This window comes from Macaca mulatta, chromosome 2 (genome assembly GCF_049350105.2).
Source record: "Macaca mulatta isolate MMU2019108-1 chromosome 2, T2T-MMU8v2.0, whole genome shotgun sequence".
In the NCBI taxonomy this organism is placed as follows: domain Eukaryota; kingdom Metazoa; phylum Chordata; class Mammalia; order Primates; family Cercopithecidae; genus Macaca; species Macaca mulatta.
Window position 1 is genome coordinate 185,261,316 of NC_133407.1, and position 12,875 is coordinate 185,274,190.

At 38.8% G+C, this 12,875-nt stretch overlaps 1 long non-coding RNA gene across 1 annotated transcript in view; it reads left to right on the forward strand.

Moving 5' to 3' along the window:
* Window positions 1–12,875, forward strand: part of LOC106995854 (uncharacterized) — a 61,239-nt gene that overhangs the window by 21,603 nt on the left and 26,761 nt on the right. Inside the window, exon 2 of the long non-coding RNA XR_013414450.1 lies at window positions 4,509–4,598. This is a non-coding gene — a long non-coding RNA (uncharacterized LOC106995854). The remainder of the gene's footprint in view (window positions 1–4,508; window positions 4,599–12,875) is intronic.

Genomic DNA, 12,875 nt, shown 5'->3' on the forward strand with positions numbered 1-12,875 from the left:
AGAATAATTTGACTTCTTCCTTTCCAATTTGGATACCCTGTATTTCTTTCTCCTGTCTGATTGCTCTAGCTAGGACTTCTAGTACTATGTTGACTAAAAGTGGTGAAAGTGGATATCCCTGTCATTTTACAGATATTACAAAAAGGGTTTTAGTTATTCCCCATTTAGTATGATACTAGCTGTGGGTCTTTCATCTATGGCTTTTATTATGTTGAGGTATGTTTCTTCTATAACCAGTTTTTTGAGAGTTTTTTTCATAAAGGGGTATTGAATTTTATCAAATGTTTTTTCTGCATCAATTCAAATGATCATATGGGCTTTGTCTTTTATTCTGTTGATATGACGTATCACATCAATTGATATGCATATGCCCAACCATCCTTACATCCCTGGAATAAATCCAATTTGGTCATGATGAATGATCTTTTTAATGTGATGTTGAATTTGGTTTGCTACTATTTTGTGGATTTTTACATGAATGTTCATCAGGAATATTGGCCTGTAGTCTTCTTTTTTGGATATCTTTGTCTGGCTTTGGTAGCAAAGTAATACTGGCCTTGTAGAATGAAGTTGGAAGTATTCCTACCAGCTCTATTTTTGGGGGTAGTTTTAGGAGGATTGATGTTAAGTTCTTCTTTAGATATTTGGTAAAATTCAGGAATGAAGCCACTGGGTCCAGGGATTTTCTTTGCTTGGAGACTTCTTATTACAGCTTTAATCTCCTTACTTGCTATTGGTCTGTTCAGGTTTTGGATTTCTGTATGGTTCAATCTTGGTAGGTTGTTTGTATCTAGGATTTTATCCATTTCTTCTACATTTTCAAATTTATTTACATATGCTTACTCATAGTAGTCCCTAATAATCATTTGCATTTCTGTGGTATCAGTTGTAATGTCTCCTTTTTTCATCTCTGATTTTATTTATTTGGGTTTTCTGTCTTTTTTTCTTAGGTAGTCTGGCCAGTGGTTTTTCAATTTTGTTTATCCTTCCAGAAAACCAACTTTTCATTTCCTTGATTTTTACATTGTTTTCCTTTTTTCTGTTTCATTTATTTCTGCTCTAATTTTTATTGTTTATTTCCTTCTACTAATTTTGGATTTGGTTTGCTCTTGCTTTTCTAATTCTTTAGGATACATTTTTAGGTTGTTTATTAGAAGTTTATCTATGTTTTTGTAGGTAGACACTTATGACTATAAACTTTCTTAGTACCAATTTTGCTTCATCTCATAGGTTTTGGTATGTTGTGTTTTCATTTTTACTTGTTTCAAGAAAATTTTCAATTTTGTTCATTGACTTTCTGGTCATTCATATACATATTGTTTAATTTCAATGTGTTTGTATAGTTTCCAAAGTTCCTCTTGTTATTGATTTCTAGTTTTATTCCATTACATTAAGAGATGATACTTGATATTATTTCTTTTTTAAAAAATTCTTTGAGACTTGTTTTTTGCCATAATATATAGTCTATCCTTGAGAGTGATCCATGTGCATAGGAGAATAATGTGTATTCTGCAACTGTTGGATGAAATGTTCTGTACATATCTGTTAGGTCCATTTGTTCTATAGTGCAAATCACATTTAATGTTTCTTTGTTAATTTTCTGTCTGAAAGATCTGTCCAATGCTGAAAGTGCAATGTTGAAGTCTCCAGTTATGATTGTATTGGGGTCTATCTCTCCCTTCAGCTCTAGTAATATTTGCTTTATATATCTGGGTGCTCTAGTGTTGACTGCATATGTATTTACAGTAATTATATCTTCTTGCTGAGTTGACCTCTTTATCATTACATAATAACTTTCTTAGTACCCTTTTACACTTTTTGCCTTAAAATCTATGTTGCCTGATGTAAGTATAGCTATTCCTCCTTTTTTGTTTCCATTTCATGCAGTGTCTTTTTCCATCCCATTAGTTTCAGTCTATGTGTGTCTTTATAGGTGAAGTGTGTTCCCTGTAAGCAACAGATCATTGGGTCTTTTTAAAAAAAAATCTATTCAGCCACTATATATCCTTTGATTGGAGAGGTTAGTCTATTTATATTCAATGTTATTATTCATAAGTAAGGTCTTAATCTTGCCATTTTGTTATTTGTTTTCTGTTTTTTTTTTTTTTTTTTTTTTTTTTTTTTTTTTGGTGGTCTTCTTTTCTTCCTTCTTGTTTTCCACTTAGTGAAGGTGAATTTTCTTTGGTGGCATGTTTTAATTTCTTGATTTTTATTTTTTTGTGTATCTTGTATAGGTTTTGTGATTTGAGGTTGCCATGAAGCTTGCCAATACTATCTTATAACCCATTACTTTAAACTAATGATAAATTAACACTGATCGCATAGGCAAACAAATAAATCATCAAAGATAAATACAATTCTACACTTTAACTTCATATCTCCACTTTTCAACTTTTTGTTTTTTCTATTTATATCTTATTATACTGTCTATGTCTTGAAAAGTTGTAGTTATGATTATTAATCACTTCATATTTAGTCTTTCTATTCAAGATGTGAGTAGTTTATATGCCACAATTACAGTGCTGTTCTATGTTTCTCTGTGTACTTACTATTACTAGTGAGTCTTGTATCTTCACATGATTTATTATTGCTCATTAGTGTTCTTTTCTGTCAGATTGAAGAACTCCCTTTAGCATTTATTATAGGATAGGTCTGATGTTGGTGAACTCCCTCAACTTTTGTTTGTCTGAGAAAATCTTTATTTCTCCTTCATGTTTGAAGGCTATCTTCATTGTTTACATTATTCTAAGATAAAAGTTTTTTCTTCAGCATTTCAAATATGTCATGCCACTCTCTCTGGCCTGTAAGGTTTCTACTGAAAAAGTCTGCTGCAGGACATATCGGAGCTCCATTGTATGTTATTTGTTTCTTTTCTCTTGCTGCTTTTAGAATTTTTTCTTTCTTCTTGACCTTAGGGAGTTTGATTGTTAAATGCCTTTAGGTAGGCTTCTTTAGGTTAAATCTATTTGGTGTTCTATAACCTTCTTGTACTTGGATATTGATATCTTTCTGTGGGTTTGAGAAGTTCTCTGTTATTATCCCTTTGAATAAACTTTCTACCCCTATCTCTCTTTTTACCTACTCCTTAAGGCCAATACCTCTTAGATTTGCTCTTTTAAGGCTGTTTTCTAGATCTTTTAGGCATGCTTCATTCTTTTGTATTTTTTTTCATTTCATCTCCTCTGACTATGTATTTTCAAACATCCTGTCTTCAAGCTCAGTAATACTTTCTTATGCTCGATCAGTTCTGCTATTAAGAGATTCTGATGTAATCTTTATTATTTCAGTTGCATTTTTCAGCTCCAGAATTTCTGCTTGATTCTTTTAAATTATTTCAATCTCTTTGTTAAATTTATCTAACAGGATTCTGTTTTCTTGAAAATCATGGAGTTTCCTTAAAGCAGCTATTTTGAATTCACTGCTTGAAAGGTCACATATCTCTGCTTCTCCTGGATGGATTCCCGGTGCCTTTCTTAGTTCATTTGGTCGGTCATGTTTTTCTGGATTGTCTTGAAGCTTGTGGATGTCTTTCAATGTCTGGTATTTATTATTGTTTTTGCAGTCTGGGCTTATTTGCACCCATCCTTCTTGGGAAGACTTTATGGGTATTTGAAGGAACTTGGGTGTTTTAATCTAAGTTTTTGGTCACTATAGCCATATCTGTATTAGGAGGCAATCCAAGCAAAGTAACACTGTGATTGTCACAGACTCAAAGAGGTAACACCTTAGTGGTCTTGGATAAGATCTGGAAGAATTCCCTGGATTATCTGGTGGAGACTCTTGTTCTCTTCCCTTACTTTCTCCCAAACAAATGACGTCTCTGTCACTGTGCTGAGCTGCCTGAAGCTGAGGTTTGGGTGACATACACCACTGGGTCTGTGCAGGGTTAGACCTGAAGCCAGCACACCACTGGGTCATACCCAAGGCCCATGGTAACCACTACCTGTCTACTGCCTATGTTCACTCAAGACCTTAGGGCTTTGCAGTGACCAGGTGGCAAAGCCCTCCGGTATTCTTTCCTTCCCTTCAGAGCAGCAAATTTCCCTCATCCACAGGTGGATTCACAGATGCTGTGTGGGAGCCAGGACCTAGAGTCAGAAACCTTAAGAATTTACCTGGTTCTCTGTTCTTCTGTGGCTGAGCTTGCACCCGAGCCACAAGACAAAGTCTTTCTCACTATTGTCTCTCCTTTTACAATCAGAGAGGTCTCTCCTCATGGCTACTAGTGCCCCAGTCCCATGATGAGTACTGCCTGGCTACTGCTAATGTTCAATCCAAACCGAAAGGCTCATTAGTCAGCTTGTAGTGAATGCTCCCAAGTCTGGGACTCTCCTTCAGGGCAGTGGGTATCCGTCTGGCCGATAAAGGACCAGAAATGCCATCCAAGAGTCAAAGTCTAGACTCAGAGACCACAAGATCCTGCTTAGTACTGTATCCTGCTGTGGCCAAACGGGTACCTAAGTTGCAAGACAAAGTCCACTTTATTCTTCCTTTTTTTTCTCAAGCAGAAGGAGTGTCCCACTGTAGCCACCACAGCTGTGAATGTAATGGATCACACCTGAAACCAGCACATCTCTGAGTCTTACCCAAGGCCCATCGTGAGTACTGCCTGGGTACCACTGATGACTATTCAGGGCTCAAGAGCACTTTAGATAGCAAGGGAAGAATTCTGCCAGGACTGGGTTCTTCCCTTCAAGGCAGCAGGTTCCTTTCCGGCCCAGGGTGTATCTAGAAATGTCATCCAGGAGCTGGGCCTGGAATTGGGGCCTCCTGGTGCCCTATCCTACTCTGATTGAGCTGGTATCCAAGTTGCAGATCAAAGTCCTGTTTACTTTTTCCTATCTGCTCCTCAAGTGGAAGGAAGGAGTCATTCCTGGATTTGCAGTCATTCCTGGATCTGCAAGATCTGCAAGAATGTTTAACCTGGGGTCGGGGGAGGAGTGCCACAAGCACTTGCTTGGTCACCCCAGCTGGTGTCTCACTAGGTTGCATGCCCCTCAGGTCCATTGGCTCTTAGCCTAACACAGCAGTAGGACTTGCCCAGAAATTATGGTCCTTGTGGCCTAGACTGCCTCTCAAGTTTATTTAAGATAACAGAGCACTTTAGACTGTAGTGTCGAGGCTTGCCAGAACTCAGGTACCAACTGTTGGGATGAGCAATTCCCTGCTGGCTATGACTGGTCTAAATGTTTCCTCTGTGGGCACTGAGTTCTGCCTGGTGTTGCTTTGCCCTCTGACAGGCCAGCCCAGAGTTCCAGTGAAAAGTCCCACAATCAGTGTTCTCTCCCTCCCCTAAGCACATGTATCCTCTCTCCTTTTATGTGAGGGGTGATATCAGCAATTCAAAACTGTGTTTTCTACCCTCCTTAGCGTGTCTTTCAATGATATGAAGTTGTAACTAGATACTATGTTTGCTCACCAGAATTTTGGTTCTTATGAAGGTGCTTTTTTGTTTTGTTTTGTTTTTTCTTTTTTTGAGATGGAGTCTCGCTCTGTCACCCAGGATGGAGTGCAGTGGTGCGATCTCGGCTCACTGCCAGCTCTGCCTCCCGGGTTCACACCATCCTCCTGCCTCAGCCTCCCGAGTAGCTGGAACTACAGGTGCCTACCACCACGCCCGGCTAATTTTTTTTGTATCTTTATTAGAGATGGAATTTCGCCATGTTAGCTAGGATGGTCCCGACCTCCTGACCTCATAATCCGCCTACTCGGCCTCCCAAAGTGCTGGGATTACAGGCGTGACCCACTGCGCCCAGCCTGAAGATGTCTTTTTAAAGTGGATAGTTGTTCAATTTGGTGTTCCTTTTGAGAGAATGATCACTGGAGGCTCATATTCAGCCATCTTGCTTCACCTCCTCCACAGGTGAAATGTTTTGAGAAAATTCTTCCAAAGCTTGATTCCAGCTATACAATTTTTTTTCTGATAAACATAGATCCTTCTTGTTAACCTTACTGAAATGAGGCAATAGAGTTTTGATTGGCTATCATCAGTTGGTAGTAATTCCCAAGAAAAAGTATTTTTAAAATACCACAATACTTCATCCTTTGCAACAGATGTCCTATTGAATTTTACATGTAACTGTCAAAATAGTGAGGAAAGGAAAAAGCAGAGGCTGGAAATTCCAAATTCCCAGGCTTAGAACAATGCTGTTGTTCTAGTTTTTATTGCTGTTTGCATTTACCTAAATTCTAATAATATTGTTTCTTTGCGCACAGTATAGGATAATTTTGTCAGCAGTCTCATGAGCAGTAGAAGATATTATAAGATGATAAGTAAATAAATATATATGAGAGAGACACAGAGAGAATATATATATATAATATAAACATATATATAGAAAACTATGAATACTTAAATATCAAGATTAAGTAAAAAATACGTCTTCATATAATAGAGAGGATTTCTATTGCTATTAGTAGTTCCATGGGGTGCTTTCAACCCAACATGAGCGGTGTTATAGGCAATTGAATGAAATTTCAATGTGATATTATTCTTTATGTCTAAATACTCATTAAATAATACATAAATACTTCTTTAATTTCTTTATAAAAATTCAGAAGAATGTCTTGTCCAAAATGGGGAGGGGGTTTCCCAAGTACATAATTTGCCTATTTTCTAATATTCCACTAAATACAAAAATAATGTGCTAAAAGGAATAAATCTATAACAGAAATGAGAATGAGATTATATCAGTGGACTAGCAATTTTGGTGAATTTCTTGAGGGCATAAAATAGTTGGGATTATATCTGAAGGACATACCAGAGCAGATACATTTTTTTAACTAGAAATGTATAGGACAAAGCTGCAGAGAAAGTCTGGGCTCTTCAGAGCTCTCAATTGCCTGTTCCATTCCTCCAACCGCCACCCCACCTAAAATAAGACTTGAGATGCTATATGCCCTGTCCATGTATTCGTAGTTTGTTTTCTACCTTCCCATTCAAAGAAAAGGCCAACTGGGTAACTAGACCTTTAAAATGGCAGAAGAGACACCAGATGCTTGTATTAATATTACCAATCTTGTCTTTGGGTCATAACAGTGAACAAACAAGCAAAATATAGATAATTGACTGAAAACCATAAGTACAATAAAATGTTATAGAGCAATAAAAATCAATAAACTATAAATATATACAATAACATGGATTCTCTGGGGAGTAAAAATAAAAGCAGCTATACTGTAATCCATTAGCTCTGTTTCCTGCTACTTAGCAGGTACCTCTCTGGGGAACAAAAAGAGGGCAAATGATCTGGTCTACTTTTGTGAGTGGAGCTCTGCAAATACGAAATAATGAATTTTGTTTTAAATATTTATATGTTTTGTATCCTTCAATTTTTAAGATTGAATAGCTTCTCCATGATATTTTGTCATATTCTATACAAAGAGCCAATCCTCATGAAAAAGAAAGCAAGAACAATTCACTGTATTCTACGCATTTGTACTGTTGGTTTCTATTTGATTTCACAAATATTTCACAAGTACTTATTTTGGGCTTTCATGTATGTAAGCCATTGAGCCTCCCATAGCAAAAGAAAGAAAGCACAGTAGGACTTCTGATTTGTAATGTAAAAGATCTTTAAGACAATACATAGAAAGCCAAATGTAGCTTAGGAAGATTAAATAAGGAAGGGACCAAGGTGGCAGATTAGAAGCAGCTACAGTGTGTTCCAGTCACGGAGAGGAATGAAAGAGCCAAGTGAATATAGCACCTTCAACTGGAATATTCAGGTACTTGCACTAGGACTGATCAGCGAAACAACTCAACCCACAAAGAATAAAGAAAAGCTGGGCAGGGTGATGGCCTTCCCAGGAGTGACAGTGACATGGCACTAAGGGAACACCCACCTCCCAACCAAGGGAAGCAGTGAGTGAATGTGCAACCCTGGGAAGTCACACTGCAACCTTCGGATCAGGAGATCTGCTTGTGAGCCCACTCCACCAGGGTCTTGAGTCCGACACCCAGGGCTGTGTAGAGTCTCAGCAGAGCACCCGCTCAGGCACACACAGAGACCCAGGAGCTTTACATACAATGGCTCTGAGATCTCCAACTGCAACTCAGGCAAGGTGGAGGTCCATACGTATCCCTAGAAAGGGAGCTGAATCCAGGGGGCCAATCAGCATCAGCATGTGGGCCCTACTTCCATGGCACTTCACAAGATAAGACTAGCTTGGAATTCCAGCCAGCCACTGGCAACACGGTAGAGCCTGACCAAGACAGGACAGAGTCCCCAGAGGAAGGGAACTCCACCATCTTTGCTGTTTGGACAACTCAGCCATTCCAGCCTGCAGGCTTTGGAGAATCCAAAGGGTCCAGACAAGGAAGAGACTGCCCAGCACAGCACAGCTTCTTTAATAAAACACAGCCAGACTATTTCTTTAAGTGGGACCCCGATCCATTACACCTCACTGGGTGGAACCTCTCAGCCAGGGCCTCAAGCCATGCCTCCCCATATTCTTTGGACAGAGCTCTGATCTCTCCCTGGTATAGACTGCCTGGGTGGAGGGGCAGGCTGTCACCTTTGTTTTGACAACTTGCTCATTCCAGCCTGTGGGCTTTGGAAAGTCTAAGCTGATCAAGGCAGATGCAGTTCTCTGGCATGACACAGCTGTTCTGTTGCAGTGTGGCCATACTGCTTCTTTAAATGAGACCCTGATCCATTCCTCTTCGCTGGGTGGATCCTCCCAGCCTGGGTCTTGAGTCACCCCTGCCCATGTTCTATGGGGCAAGGCAAGCCAATGCCTTTGCTGTTTGGGCATTTCACCCAGTCCAGCTTGCAGGCCTTGGAGAGCCCAAACTGATCAGGGGCTGAAGGGATCCCCAACACAGCACAGCTGCTCTGCTAAAACGCAGCCAGACTGCTTCTTTAAGCAGGTCCCTGATCCTGTTCCTCCTGACTGGGTGAGACCTCTCAACTGGAGTCTCCAGTCACCTCCTACAGGTGCGTTCAGGTTGGCAACATGTCAGTATTCCCTGGGATGGAGCTCCCAGAGGAAGGGGCAGGTTGCCATTTTTGCTATTTTGCAGCCTTCACTGGTGATACCTCCAGGTACTAGAAAATCTGTGGTAACTAGGGTCTGGAGTAGAACCCCCAGCAAACTGCAGCAATCCTAAAGAAGAATGGCCAGACTGTTAAAAGTTAACAACAACAACAAAAACAACAACAAAACACAAAAATCCCATCCAAAGGTCAGCAACCTCTAATAGTGAAGTTAGATAAGCCCACAATGATGATAAAGAATCAGCACAGAAACACTGAAAACTGAAGAAGCTAGAGAGCCCCCTTTCCTCCAAATGACTCCAGCAAGGATTTGGAACTGGGCTGAGGCTGAGATGGTGGAAATGACAGAAGAAGGCTTCAGAATATAGATAAAAATGAACTTCACTGAGCTAAAGGAGCACATTGTAGCCCAATGCAAGAAAGCTAAGAATCATAATAAAATGATGCAGGTGGTGACAGGCAAAATAGCCAGTACAAAGAGAAATAGAACTGACTGGATATAGCTGAAAAACACACTACAAGAGCTTCATAATGCAATCACAAGCATTAATAGCAGAATAGACCAAGTGGAGAAAAAAATCTCAGAGCTCAAAGACTATCTTTCTGAAATAAAATAGGCAGACAGACAAGAATAGAGAAAAAAGAATGAAAAGGAATGAACAAAACCTCCAAGAAATGTGGGATGGAATTATGTAAGGGACTGAATCTATGCCTGATTGGGGTACCCAAAAGAGATGCAGAGAATGGAACCAACTCAGAAAACATATTTTAGAATATCATCCAGAAAAACTTCCCCAACCTAGCTAGACAGGCCAACATTCAAATTCAGTAAATGCAGAGAACCCTAGTAAGATACTGCATGAGAAGATCATCCCTAACACACATAATCATCAGATTCTCCAAAGTCAAAATGAAAGAAAAAATGTTAAAGGCAGACAATGAGAAAGGTTACGTCACTTACAAAGGAAAGCCCATCAGACTAACAGCGGATCTCTCAGTGGAAACGATACTAGGTGGAAGAGATAGGGGCCAATATTCAACATTCTTAAGGAAAAGAAATTCCAACCCAGAATTTCATATCCAGCCAAACTAAGATTAATCAGTGAAGAAGAAATAAGATCCTTTTCAAAGAAGCAAATGCTGAGGGATTCATTTCCACCAGACCAGCCTTACAAGAGCTCCTGAAGGAAGCACTAAATATGGAAAGAAAAAACTGTTACCAGCCACTACAAAAAACACACTGAAGTACACAGACCAGTGACACTATGAAGCAACCACATAAACAAGCCTGTAAAACACCAAGCTAGCATCATGATGACAGAATCAAATCCAAACATAACAATACTAACCTTAAATGTAAAGAGACTAAATGGCCCAATTAAAAGACACAGAATGGCAAACTAGATAAAGAACCAAGATCCATTAGTATGTTGTCTTCAGGAGACCCATCTCACATGCAAAGATACACATAGTCTCACAATCAAGGGATGGAGGAAATTTTACCAAGCAAATGAAAAAGAGAACAAACCAGGGATGGCAATCCTAGTTTCTCACAAGAAAGACTTTAAACCAACAAAGATTAAAGAAAATAAAGAAAGCCATATATAATAGTAAAACGTTCAATTCAACAAGAAGAGCTATCGTAAATATATATGCACTCAATACAGGAGCACTCAGATTCATAAAGCAAGTTCTTAGAGACCTTCAAGGCGACTTAGACTCCCACACAAAAATAATGGGAGACTTTAACACCCCATACTAGACAGATCATTCTGACAGAAAATTAACAAAGATATTCAGGACCTGAACTCAGCTTTGGATCAAGTGGACCTAATAGATATCTACAGAACTATCCATCCCAAAACAACAAAATATACATTCTTCTTATTGCCACATGACACTTACTCTAAAATTGATCACATAATTGGAAGCAAAACATTCCTCAGCAAATGCAAAAGAACTGAAATCGTAACAGTCTCTCAGACAATAATGCTGTTAAATTAGAATTCAAGCTTCAGAAATTCACTCAAAATCATACAACTACAAGGAAACTAAACAACCTGCTCCTGAATCACCTTTGAGTAAACAATGAAATTAAGGCAGAAATCAAGAAGTTCTTTGAAACTAATGAGGACAAAGATACAATGTACCAGAATCTCTGGGATGAAATTAAAGCAGATTTAAGTGGGAAATTTATAGCACTAAATGCCCACATCAAAAAGCTAGAATGATCTCAAGTTAACAACCTAATATCACAACTAAAACAACTAGAGAACCAAGAGCAAATAAACCCCAAAGCTGGCAGAGAGAAGAAATAACCAAGACAAGAGCAGAACTGAAGGAGATAGAGACATGAAAAACCCTTCAAAAGATTAACAAATCCGAGAGCTGATTTTTTGAGAAAATTAACAAAATAGAGAGACCATTAGCCAGACTAATAAAGAAGAAAAGAGAGAAGATTCAAATAAACAAAATCAGAAATGAAAAAGGGGATATTACCACTGACCCCACAGAAATAAAAACAACCATCAGAGAATATTATGAACACCTCTATGGACATAGATGAGAAAATCTAGAGGAAATGGATATATTCCTGGACATCTGCACACTTACGAGACTGAACCAGGAAGAAATTGGATCCATGAATAGACCAATACTGAGTTCTAAAATTGAGTCAGTAATAAATACCCTACCAACCAAAAAAATTACCAGGACCAGACAGATTCACAGCTGAATTCTACCAGAGGTTAAAAAAAAAAAAAAAAAAAAAAAAAAAGCAGTACCATTCCTACTGAAACTATTTAAAAAAAAAAAAAAGTGAAGAAGGGCCGCAGTGGCTGACACCTGTAATCCCTGCACTTTGGGAGGTCAAGACAGGCAGATCACAGGGTCAGGAGTTCGAGACCAGCCTGACCAACATGATGAAACCCTGTATCTACTAAAAATACAAAAATTAGCTGGGCATGGTGGCAGGCACCTGTAATCCCACCTGTTCGGGAGACTGAGGCAGGAGAATCATTTGAACCTGGGAGGCAGAGTTTGCAGTGAGCTGAGATTGTGCCTTTGCACTCCAGCCTGGGTGATAGTGCGAGACTGCATCTCAAAAAGAAAAAAAAAAAGAAGAAGAGACTGCTCCCTAACTCATTCTATGAGACCAGCATCATTCTGATACCAAAACCTGGAAGAGATACAACAACAAAGAAAACTTCAGGCCAATATCCTTGATGAACATCAATGTAAAAATTCTCAACAAAATACTGGCAAACTGAATCCAGCAGCACATCTAAAAGTTTATTCACCACTATCAAGTAGGCTTTAACCCCAGGATGTAAGGTTGGTTAAACACAGGCAAATCAAAACATGTGATTCATCACATAAATGAACTGAAGACAAAAACTACATGATTATCTCAATAGATGCAGAAAAAGCCTTCAATAAATTTCAACATCATTTAATGTTAAAAACTCTCAATAAGCTAAGTATTGAAGAATCAATCCTTAAAATAATAAGAGCCATATATGACAAACCCACAGTCAATATCATACTGAGTGGATAAAACCTGAAAGCATTCCCCTTGAACACTGGCACAAGACAAGGTTGGCCTCTCTCTCCACTGCTATTCAACAAAATATTGAAAGTTCTGGCCAGAGTAATCAGTCAAGAGAAAGAAATAAAGGTATTCAGATAGGAAGAGAGGAAGTCAAACTATCTTTGTTTGCAGATAATATGATCCTATATCTAGCAAACCCATTGTCTCAGCCCAAAAGCTTCTTAAGCTGACAAGCAACTTCAGCAAATTCTCAGGATACAAAATCAATGTGCAACAATCACTAGCATTCCTATACACCAACAGACAAGCCTAGAGCCAAGTTGCAA